This window comes from Camellia sinensis, chromosome 14, assembly GCF_055761805.1.
Source record: "Camellia sinensis isolate YWXY chromosome 14, ASM5576180v1, whole genome shotgun sequence".
In the NCBI taxonomy this organism is placed as follows: Eukaryota; Viridiplantae; Streptophyta; class Magnoliopsida; order Ericales; family Theaceae; genus Camellia; species Camellia sinensis.
Window position 1 is genome coordinate 28,887,164 of NC_138974.1, and position 11,620 is coordinate 28,898,783.

Below are 11,620 nucleotides of genomic sequence, written 5' to 3' on the forward strand. Positions count from 1 at the left end.
TTATTTTGTTCTTTTATTAAAATTTGTTGATGCAGGACGAATAGGGACATCGCTGGATTTTCAAAACAGAGGTTATTTGATGGCCTAAACAGTGAGTAATTTGTGGTTTCAAGAGCAAATTGAAGGCTAATAGGTAGGGGAAGGGATTAGGGTTGATTTGAGGGTGATTGGATGGAGTTTTGAGGTTGAAAAATGCACTTTTAGAGGGCTGTAAATAGTAATCCGAGAATAGCAAATTGAAACATAAAAGAAGAAAAAAGGTCTAGGCATCGCACCTAGATTCCCTTAGGCATCACACCTAGGTTTGGGTTGCATCACAAAACCCTAAAGAAGTTTCAAAGTTCTCAACTTTGTATAAAATATCAACTCTATTAACATAAAAGAAGAAAAAAGGTCTAGGCATCGCACCTAGATTTCCTTACCTAGGGTTGGGTTGCATCACATAAACCCTAAAGAAGGGTCAAAGCTCTCAACTTTGTATAAAAAATCAACTCTATTGAATTATAAGTATTACATGGCTTTATATAGGACTAGGAGACTTCCTAAACCAACTAGAACTAAAATAGGAAACTACCAAAATATCCTTGACTTCCAAAACTAATTTAAGACTGAATAAGAAAAAAAACAAAGACTAATTAAATAACTTGACTCACAAGGCGACCCATAGGCGACCCCAACAGCTCATATAGGCAAATATAAAATTACCAAAATACCCCTCGTATAAAAATCCTAGAAACATAAAAATAATCATAAAATAAAACTATAATAATATTAGAAATATGATTATGTATGGTTCCTATCGATTTCTCTTTGAAATCATTCCAATTTTCAAATATCGCCGCTTCTTTAAATTTACTCGTCTTTGAGCTGTTTAGATTCCGCATCTAAATAATCATAAAATAAAACTATAATAATATTAGAAATATGATTATGTATGGTTCCTATCGATTTCTCTTTGAAACCGTTCCAATTTCCAAATATCGCCGCTTCTTTAAATTTAATCTTCTTTGAGCTGTTTATATTCCACATCATTTATTGCCTCAAACCTCTAATATCTTTAAACTTTCGCCTTTTACATCGGTTGAAGTGACCACGCAAATGGCTAGTCCCTTGTTTGCTATCCCCTAAAAACAATTTATTACAATAATTGCATTCTTCCTTGTCTTTTCCATCAACTTTCCGTTTCTTAAAATGATTCCAAACAGGTGATGGTGTCTTTCTTTTAGTATCTTCCGATGAAATTACAATTGGATTGTCAATAGGGACACTGCCCTTGTTTGTATTTGTGTCATTTATCAACACTGTAGATTGAAAGGATGGAGTTGTGGTGGCCAATGGTGGGACTGAGACAGACTCATCTTCCATCTACAAAGAAATAGGACTTGTTAACATTATAAATTATTATCACTGTATATGTGTATATGTTACTTGTATTTAAATGTCTAGAATATATTAAATTGGGGAAATAAAAACATTCAGATTAGATAACATCTAAGAAATAGAACTACGAATTACAAATTAAAAAATACAGATCAAAACAAAACATCTCAATCATACAAAATTAAATTAAAAAAATATAAGAGACAGAAAAATACATTAATGGAGAGATTTACGTACATTGTTGACCCGAGGTAGATAAACAAATCAAATCAGAACAACAATGAAAGTACGAGTAAGAAAATGAGTTTCTTTCTTGTAAGGTAGAGAGACAAGTAAATGTAATAGTGAAAAGTTTGATATATATGGAGGGATAGAGAGAGATAGAAAGAATTATAATAGATTAACAGGATTTTATTAAGAAAAGGAAAAGTCCCAAACAGCTACCATCGTGTACAACCTATAGGTTATTATTATGAGATTTTGAGACTTGTTTTTATCATAAATAGTTTAAAAGTCTTTAGTCTTTTAGACTCCCAATAAGTAGATGAAAAGTCTCAGAATCTTCGACACTCGTTACATATGCAATATTTTATATATTAATTTATATATAATATAATATAATATATATTATTTATATACGGTCGAGTTCCAATTGGATAGTGCATTCCCCGTCCCTTGCCCTGACCCCGCTTTGGGTGGGGGAAAAAACACCCGCCCTCGCCCCATCTCTTCAATGGATCGGGTAATATCCACCCCATTTACATTGGGTATGAGCAGGTCCCCGCTAGGCAGGTCAAACCCTCCCTAGTTGTCGCAACTCAGGATAGAGTTTGAAATAGTGAACCTTGACATGACCTGGTTCTTCACAATGATGACAAATTACCTTCCTAGCAGAAAGATGAGACCTAGACGGAGCCATCTGATCAGAGGAGACATGAGGCTCAGGAACTGGAGTAGAAACAAGTTGAACCAACCGGCGGCGGTGCCTCATAGAGGGAAGGCTGAGGAGATGTGTTTAAAATCTAAATGTGAAAAGACTTGGAGTTTAAACCCATCAAGAACTGGTATGTATGCTGCTGAACAAGACGCTTGGTCACAAGAGAAGCTGCTTCGGTTGGAAGATTATTCAAAGGCTCATATTGAGCCAACTCTTCCCAACGTGCTTGAAGATACCCAAAGAATTCAGCTACAAAGATACACAAAGAAGATTGAGAAGCATGAGTAATATCTTGTTAGAGCTCCAAGATGCGAACATCATGATGAGCACAAGCATACATCTAAGATAAGGTGTGCCATAAACCAGGAACGGTATCATAATACAGGAACGTATGATAAATCTGGTCCTCCATGGAATTGAACATCCATCCCAAAATAGTGCAGTTATCCATTGACCACGTATAGAATTTGTGGCGTCTGGCTGAGTAGTGGTAGATGAAAGCTAATGAGCTTTTCCCTTTCTTCATAAATAAAGTTTAAGGGAACGACTCCAGGCAGTGAAATTTTTCTAATTTAGTACCAACCTCGTGGTACAATGAACAATAGTATGATGTGAGAGAGATAGCTGAAGTAACTGGTACCACAGTAGAAACATCAGATGAAGACTGTCATGGTGGCTAGAAAAATAGGTGATGTGTATAGTTAACAATATAGAATGATACACAAATCATAGAATACACCGGACACACGGTGTAACTAATCCAACAAGTGCTACCGAACAATCTGATAGCCCACCAACAAAAATAATGAAGAAAATATGTTTACCACATCAACACAAGAACCTTAGAAGGGTAAAAAAGGGGTAAAACTACCTGAGAAGACCAGCCGCCCTGGACCCAAGCCAAAGGGGTCGTAGTCGGCACCTAAAAGACTGATGGCAGTAGTTTTAAGGGGCTGCCGAGTGGCTATGTAGGGAGGAAGGTGGTTGTCGGCTAGGGGTAGAAGGAGAATAAAGGGTATCAAGTAGATGGGTAGGAGAGAGAGGCTATTGGTGTAATAGGTGGGGCTATCGAGTGAATGAGAGAAGTTGGTGGCTGGGTTTTGCTTTGATACCAAGAAGAATGGTAGAATTGAATGGCTTAGTCTAGAATGGAGATTAGCTTGTTTATATACTAATAGAGATTTACAAGATAGGAAATAATTTAAAAGGAAACAAAATTAAGGCCGAAACAATGGCCATAAAATAAGACTTAATTGATTATAATTAATTCTAATTCCAACAAGAGATTCACATTATAGACTTTAAAATTTATTTACAATAATATAATTGAGTGCATTACAAATTAAATGTTGACACCTAACATGTCACATTATTGTAGGTCAGATTATGAAAACATATTTTACTAACATTTCCAGGATAGAAGGTAGTTGTTGTGTGCAAAGCACAATAGTCTCCGTTCTGTATGTGTTGGGGTTCATTCTAGGTCTTACTTTAATGATCCAAACCATTCACTTTAGGGTACATCAAGTAGAATATTCTTGTAGATAATCAAGTTTATTGGATAGGATTTGGAGTGGCTATTGTGCCCCATGCACAACTACCATTGTTGTGTGCAATGGGGCTTGTTTCGTACCTTATTTCGATTATATGAACCGTTCACTTTGTAGAGTTCATCGAGTAGAGGTAGCCCCATAATTAAATTAAATTTGTATTTGCAACAGAGAAAGAAAAAAAAAAAGGCTGATGTGATTTTGAGTACAAAAATTCATACAAATGAGATTTGATCATAGGCTTACTAATATCCAATCAGCTTAATTTTTGCATGAATATTCTACTCGACGTACCATAAATGGTGAACGGCTCATATTATCAAAGTAAGATCTAGAATGAATCTCAAAGAGCGCACAACAGTGACTATTGTGCTTTGCGCACGGCACACCTTCTATCCCATTTTCTATAGTAAAATAGACCTATGTATTTAAATATTAAAAATATCTTGTGAATATGATAAATGGTCAAAAAATTGATGTTAAACGATTTTATGAAGAGAAATAAAAGTAAAATTTTTTATGCATATTATAAAATGCTTTAATATAAGAACGTGATTATAATGTGTAATTGAGAAAACATTTAGATTTATTACAAATAATGTGGATCAAAATCCCACCAATTAGAAGTATAATTTGGTCTAGTTTGGTTTTGAAGTAAACAACGATCAAACCATTATTTATGATTTCATAAAATTTGAAAGCAAACCAAACAATGAAAAATCTTAAAATCAAATTGAACCAAATCAAAAAAAAAAAAAAAAAATTTGTTCAGTTTGGAACTACGATTGTCATGAATTTGTGAAATCATTCACAATATAATGACAATTTGCTCAAAGATCAAGAAGTATAATTATCATTTACAAACAAAATTGTTCAAATGATCATTTAAAACTTTTTTTTTTTTTGGGTGGGTGAATCATTTAAAACTAGTTTTACTATTATAGAACACACTTGTAGGCAAATTGTTAGCAATTAAACGGTCCGGTTAGATTCTAAACTTGAACCATAACTATAAAATTACGAAACCGAACCAGAAAGTACGGTTCACCTATTTTTAGAACTAAGATCGAACCATGCATTGAGAAAATCAAACCAAACATGTTATTTGATCTAGATCAAACCGGTTTACAAATCACTCGAAAACCAAGCCAAACCACACAACACCACCACCATCATATCCCTAAACCTAATATAACAATATCGAAACTCAAATCACACGAAATTACCATCAAAATCAAACCCTATTGTTGAAATCCTAACCCTCATCATTAAAACCTTAACCCCAACCCCAATACCACCATTCCTTATCCATTACAATCACCAATTCAACCCAAACCACCAAACCCAAAAATCAACAACAAATAAAACAGAGATGGAGAGAGAAAAAACAGAATGTTGTCAATCACGGAGCACCAATTTGAGAAGATGGTGTTAGTAGAGGTGAGATCGTGCTAGGAGGGGTAGCCACGTCGTGATCTAGTTCAAAGGAGACGTCACAATTGCGCTTGGAGAGAAAAAATGGTTAGAGGGATGATATTGTCGTAGAGGTAAGAGGAAAGGAAATACCATTGTGAGGTAAAAGGGTATTGGGGGTAATGGTAGGGGTTTGGGCATGCGATGACCTGGTGTTGGGGTAATGGAGGTACAAGGGTGGCGGTAGGGAGGGGTTAAGGGATGCGTTGACTTGGTGTTGTTGGGGTAGGGGAAAAGGCAGTGGCAATATGGTGGAATGAGGATTAACGAAGAGAGTTTTTTAAATAGCCCAATTTGAAAAACTAAGAAAGCAAATTAATAGACTTTTTTTTAATTACAATTCTAGATGCACAAATTAAATACAAACGTTTTCGAGAAAATAATTTCACTATTAGGGTAAACTTTGAAAGTCCTAAATACTTCTAATACAAAGGAAAGGAGGAAAAAAATGAAATGAAAAATAACAAGTTCAAAATTGGATGAGGCTATCAATACCAGAGAGAAACATATAAATCTGAACTGGTCATCTATTTTTATTAAACTCTCAATTCAAAACTCTGTTACAACCTCGTTAGTGTTGTCGCACAAGACTGAGCTTTTTAAGGCTTTTTGGGTCCTTGACTGAAATAACTGTATTTCTTAACCAAGTCGCAATGGTTTTTCTTTGTAACGGCACTTCAAATCACTCACTCCACATTCTTGCTTGATTTATCATCGCCATCTTCGGATGCAGTCTTGGACTCGTCAAATTCCAACAACTACAAGTGATGAACAATTGTGAGCAAAGAATTCAACCAAGCACACAAAACATCTCAAAACTTTGCTAGCAGCGGTTGGAAATACATCGATTTGAATTAAGTAAACTTTCGGCAATTATGTTTATCGTATTAGAGAGAGAGAGAATAAGCAGTGCCCTTCGGTGGAATGCTCTAAAAAGACTCGTGTTTGTTTGGATTATTGCCACGTAAAACAAGTTTAAAAATAGTTTTACCTGTTTAATTAAAATAGGTCTTGTACGTGATATAAAAGATAACCAAACAAACAAATATAACAATTGCATTCAGTATCTGTAAAAAAATTTGCACCAAATTATATTTCAAATAATCTAGTCATTCACAAAAACATAATCCAAAAAGAATGCATTGTACACAGCTGTAAAGGCAAACATAATCTAGTTATTTTGAATAATAGTTATGCGTAAAAATATAATATAAAGAGAATGCATTGTACCAGTTTGACAGTGCCGACCAAAGTATTGAGCTTAGCATTTGCTAAGCTCAATTGGGAAAAAGCCAAAATGCTTAAAAATGTGCTCGATGCTGTAGCCTCTTCCTCAAGTTTCAGCATATATTTTCTCTTTTCCAATTTTTTACAATCTTTTCTTAGATACTCAAATAGAAATGCAATAATGCCAATCCACGTTGCGCCCACAGTGGTGAGCGCAACTTGGCGTTTGATGATACCATTATCTTCGAGCCAATCTATTTTAGCTTTTTAGACAAAGAAAACAAATAAAATAAAAATAGAATTTGTTTAACACATGGAAATGAAACAAAAACAAAATACAAAAGCGATTAAAAAATCAACCTTTTGCCTTCCGAAAATAAGCAAGCCAAATTTTGTAGAATTCAGCTCCATCACCTACAGGAATTACAAAAAAGGAATAATTTCATCACACATGAAAACTAAAATACAAAAGAGATTACAAAATTAACACTTTGCTTTCCGAAAATAAGCAAGCCAACTTTTGTAGAATTCAGCTCCATCACCTACAAGAAATACAAAGAAAGGAATAATTTCATCACACGTATTGTCTCATGTTTATTCAAACTTATTACCTAGTTGTATAATAACCTTTTGACACCCAAGAATGTGAAACTAACATTTAGATAAATCAATTTTTACAAAATACTCTCAATAAATACCAGAATCTATACATTGATTTTAGAACAGGTGCTCGTTAAGGAGTTACGTAACACAAGACATATGACATCACTAGTAAATAACCCACATTATGTGATCAATTATCATGTAGAAGTTCTCCAACAGATGGACATCAAGTAAATAAAACTAGATTGCTTCGTTTTGTAAGCGCACGTCTGTGAGACAGCTACAACAGAAATGCAGAATGACTGCTAAGAACAAAATAGGTATGCTTACAGAATTCTCATAGGCCAAACATGAGATTTGATGTATAATTTCTTATGAAGAATAATCATTATTATCTAGGGGAATCAAACATACTATGCAAATTCTCTCACTAAGACTAACACTCAAAGTTAGTACGTTGTAGCATGGAAAGATCTGAAGATCATAGAGGAATGAAAAACTGATGGCGGCAACTAGGTCGATGCACATGAGAATAGTAGCAAAAAGTTCAATATGCAACAAGAAGGAATTTTAGAATTTGATAGAACCAACTAATAAGTTCAGTTCATTGTTTCATAGATATCTAATTTGCAATGGCAGATAAAAAAATCCTTGCAAATTGCAACTAGGTGCATTCAATTGCAATTACACTAAAATGAATAATCATATAGATGTGAAGCGGGAAATGGGAAATATCACCTCCTTTAAAAGACCCTCTTTCTCCAAAGATGGAGTTTTTGCGTCTGCATGAACATAACAAAAATGTTAAAGACATACCGATATAATACAAAGATGTTACAAAGATTCCATCACACATCTTTCCTCATGTTTACTCAAGCTTGTTGCCTAGTTGTATAATAACTTTCTGACATCCAAGGATGTGGAACTAACTCCTAGATTAATCAACTTCTACAAAATACTCTCAATAAATACCAGAATTTAGACATTGATTTCAGAATAAGAATTCGTTAAGCAATTAGGTAACACAAGGCATATGATATTAGTAGTAACCACATTCTGTGATCAATGATCATGTAGAAGTTCTACTACAGATGAGCATCAAGTAAATAAGACTATATTGCTTCTTTTTGCAAGCTGCATGTTTGTGAGATAGCTACAATAAAAATGCAAAATGATTGCTGAGAACAAAACAAGTATGCTTATAGAATTCTCATTGGCCAAACATGAGATTTGATGTACAGCTTCTTATGGAGAATAATCATTATTATCTAAGGGAATCAAACACACTATGCAAATTCTCTCACTAAGAATGACACTTGAATGGAAAAATTTTAAGATCATAATCAAATGAAAAAGTGATGGCGGTAACTAGGTCGATCTGCATGGAAATAGTGAGCAAAAGGTTTAATATGTAGCAACAAGGAATTTTAGAATTTGATAGCACCAACTAATAAGTTCAGTTCATTGCTTCACAAATATCTAATTTGCAATGACTGATAGAAAAAATCCTTGCAAATTGCAACAAGGTGCATTCAATGGCAACTACACTAAAATGTATAATCATATTGATGTGAAGTGGAAATGGGAAATATCACTTAAAATAAATAATCAATTACCTTTAAGAGCCTCCTTTAGAAGACCCTCTTTCTCCAAACAAGGTGTTTTTGCATCTGCAAAAACATTACAAAAATTTTAAAGACATACTAATATAATACAAAGATTTTACATAGATTTCATCACATATTGCCTCATGTTTCCTCAAACTTATTGCTTAGTTATATAATAACTTTCTAACACCCAAGGATGTGAAACTAACGCCTAGATCAATCAACTTTTACAATATACTTTCAATAAATACTATAATCTAGACTTTGATTTTAGAACAAGAACTTGTTCAGGAGTTAGGTAACACATGGCATATGAGCTTCCTGAGTCGGACCAGCTTGGCTGCCGAATCGTTTGAATTATTGGTAAAGGACCCACATATGTTTGAGATGATCTAAATAAGTGCACTTTTTGATTTTTTTTTGCTAAATGTGTGGAAAAAAAAAGATGTATGTATGGGATAACTTTTTAACTTTTTACGAAAAATGTGTTATAAAATTTTGTAACAAATTGCAAAATTACAATTTCAAGGGTAAAAATCTAATTTTGCTATTTATTCCAATATTTTGTATCACATTTTTTTGTAAAAAGTTAAAAAGTTATCCCAAACATACGTTTTTTTTTTCCTACCAAAAAGTGCAATTATTTAGATCATTCTAAACATTGTAGAACTTCTACATGATCTGATAATGTGGGTCCTTTACCAATGATTCAGACAATTCGGCGGCCATGTTGGTATGACTCGGGAAGCTCATATGCCTTGTGTTACCTTTACTCCTTAACGAGCTCGTGTTCTAAAATCAATCTAGATTCTAGTATTTATTGGGGGTATTTAGTAAAAGTTGATTGATCTAGGTGTTAGTTTCACATCCTTGAGTGTAAGAAAGTTATTATACAACTAGGTAATAAGTTTGAGGAAACATGAGGCAATATGTGTGATGAATTCTTTGTAAAATCTTTGTATTATATCAGTATGTCTTTTACATTTTTGTTATGTTTTTGCAGATGCAAAAACTTTGGAGAAAGAGGGTCTTCTAAAGGAGGCTCTTAAAGGTAATTGATCATTCGTTTTAGGTGATATTTCCCGTTTCCCACTTCACATCTATATGATTCTACATTTTAGTGTAGTTGCCATTGAATGCACCTTGCCTTGTTACAATTTGCAAGGATTAATCTATCTGTCATTGCAAATTAGATATGTGTGAAGCAATTAACTGAACTTATTTAATTGGTGCTATCAAATTCTAAAATTCCTTCTTGTTGCATATTGAACCTTTTGTTCACTATTTCCATGTGGATCGACCAAGTTGTCGCCATCACTTTTTCATTCATCTATGATTTTCAGATCTTTCCATACTGCAATGTACTAACTTCAAGTGTCAGTTTTAGTGAGAATTTGCGTAGTGTGTTTGATTCCCTTAGATAATGATGATTATTCTTCATAAGAAGCTATATATCAAATCTCATGTTTGGCCTATGAGAATTCTGTAAGCATACTTGTTTTGTTTTTAGCAATCGTTCTGCATTTCTGCTGTAGTTATCTCACAAACATGCAGCGTGCAAAAAGAAGCAATATAGTCTTATTTACTTGATGTCCATCTGTTGTAGAACTCCTACATGATCATTGCTCACAGAATGTGCGTCCTTTACTAGTGATATCGTATGCCTTGTGTTATCTAACTCATTAACGAATTCCTGTTCTGAAATCAATGTCTAGATTCTGGTATTTATTGAGAGTATTTTGTAGAAGTTGATTGATCTAGGTGTTGGTTTCACATTCTTGGATGTCAGAAAGTTATTATACAACTAGGCAATAAGTTTTGAGAAAACATGAGGAAAGATGCGTGATGGAATCTTTGTAACATCTTTGCATTCTATTGGTATGTCTTTTAACATTTTTGTTATGTTTTTGAAGACGCAAAAACTCCATCTTTGGAGAAAGTGGTAATTGATTATTCATTTTAGGTGATATTTCCCATTTCCCCCTTCACATTTATATGATTATTCATTTTAGTTGAATGCACCAAGTTGCAATTTGCAAGGTTTTTTTTATCTGCCATTGCAAATTAGATATCTGTGAAGCAATGAACTGAACCTATTAGTTGTTGCTATCAAATTCTAAAATTCCTTCTTATTGCATATTGAATTTTTTGCTCACTATTCCCATGTGCATCGACCTAGTTGCCGCCATCAGTTTTTCATTCCTCTATGATCTTCAGATCTTGCCATACTACAATGTACTAACTTTGTGTGTTAGTCTTAGCGAGAGAATTTGCATAGTATGTTTGATTCCCATGGGTAATGATGATTATTCTTCATAAGAAGCCATACATCAAATCTCATGTTTGGCCTATGAGAATTATGTAAGCATATTGGTTTTGTTCTTAGCAATCATTCAGCATTTCTGTTGTAGCTGTCTCACAGACATGTAGCTGACAAACAGAAGCAATATAGTCTTGTTACTTGATGTCCATCTGTTAGAGAACTTTTACATGATCATTGATTACATAATGTAAGGTCATTTATCAGTAATATCATATGCCTTGTGTTACCTAACTCCTTAACGAGCACTTGTTCTAAAATCAATGTCTAGATTCTGGTATTTATTGAGAGTATTTTGTAAAAGTTGATTGATCTAGGTGTTTGTTTCACATCCTTAGGTTTTAGAAAGTTCTTATACAACTAGGTAATAAGTTTGAGGAAACATGAGGCAATATGTGTGTTGAAATTATTCCTTTGTTTGTATTTCTTATGGGTGATGGAGCTGAATTCTCCAAAAGTAGGCTTGCTTATTTTCGGAAAGCAAAATGTTGATTTTGTAATCTTTTTTGTATTTTAGTTTTCA

At 33.8% G+C, this 11,620-nt stretch overlaps 1 protein-coding gene across 16 annotated transcripts in view; it reads left to right on the forward strand.

Annotated features, from left to right (window-relative positions):
- The window catches only part of LOC114271695 (uncharacterized), a 46,146-nt gene that overhangs the window by 13,183 nt on the left and 21,343 nt on the right, over positions 1-11,620 (forward strand). For 3 of the 16 annotated variants that reach the window (XR_014351082.1, XR_014351079.1, XR_014351083.1), the window contains exon 4: positions 36-91. The exons of the other annotated variants lie outside the window; for them this stretch is intronic. The gene's annotated coding sequence lies outside the window, so the exon portion shown is untranslated. The remainder of the gene's footprint in view (positions 1-35; positions 92-11,620) is intronic. 16 annotated transcript variants of the gene reach the window in all.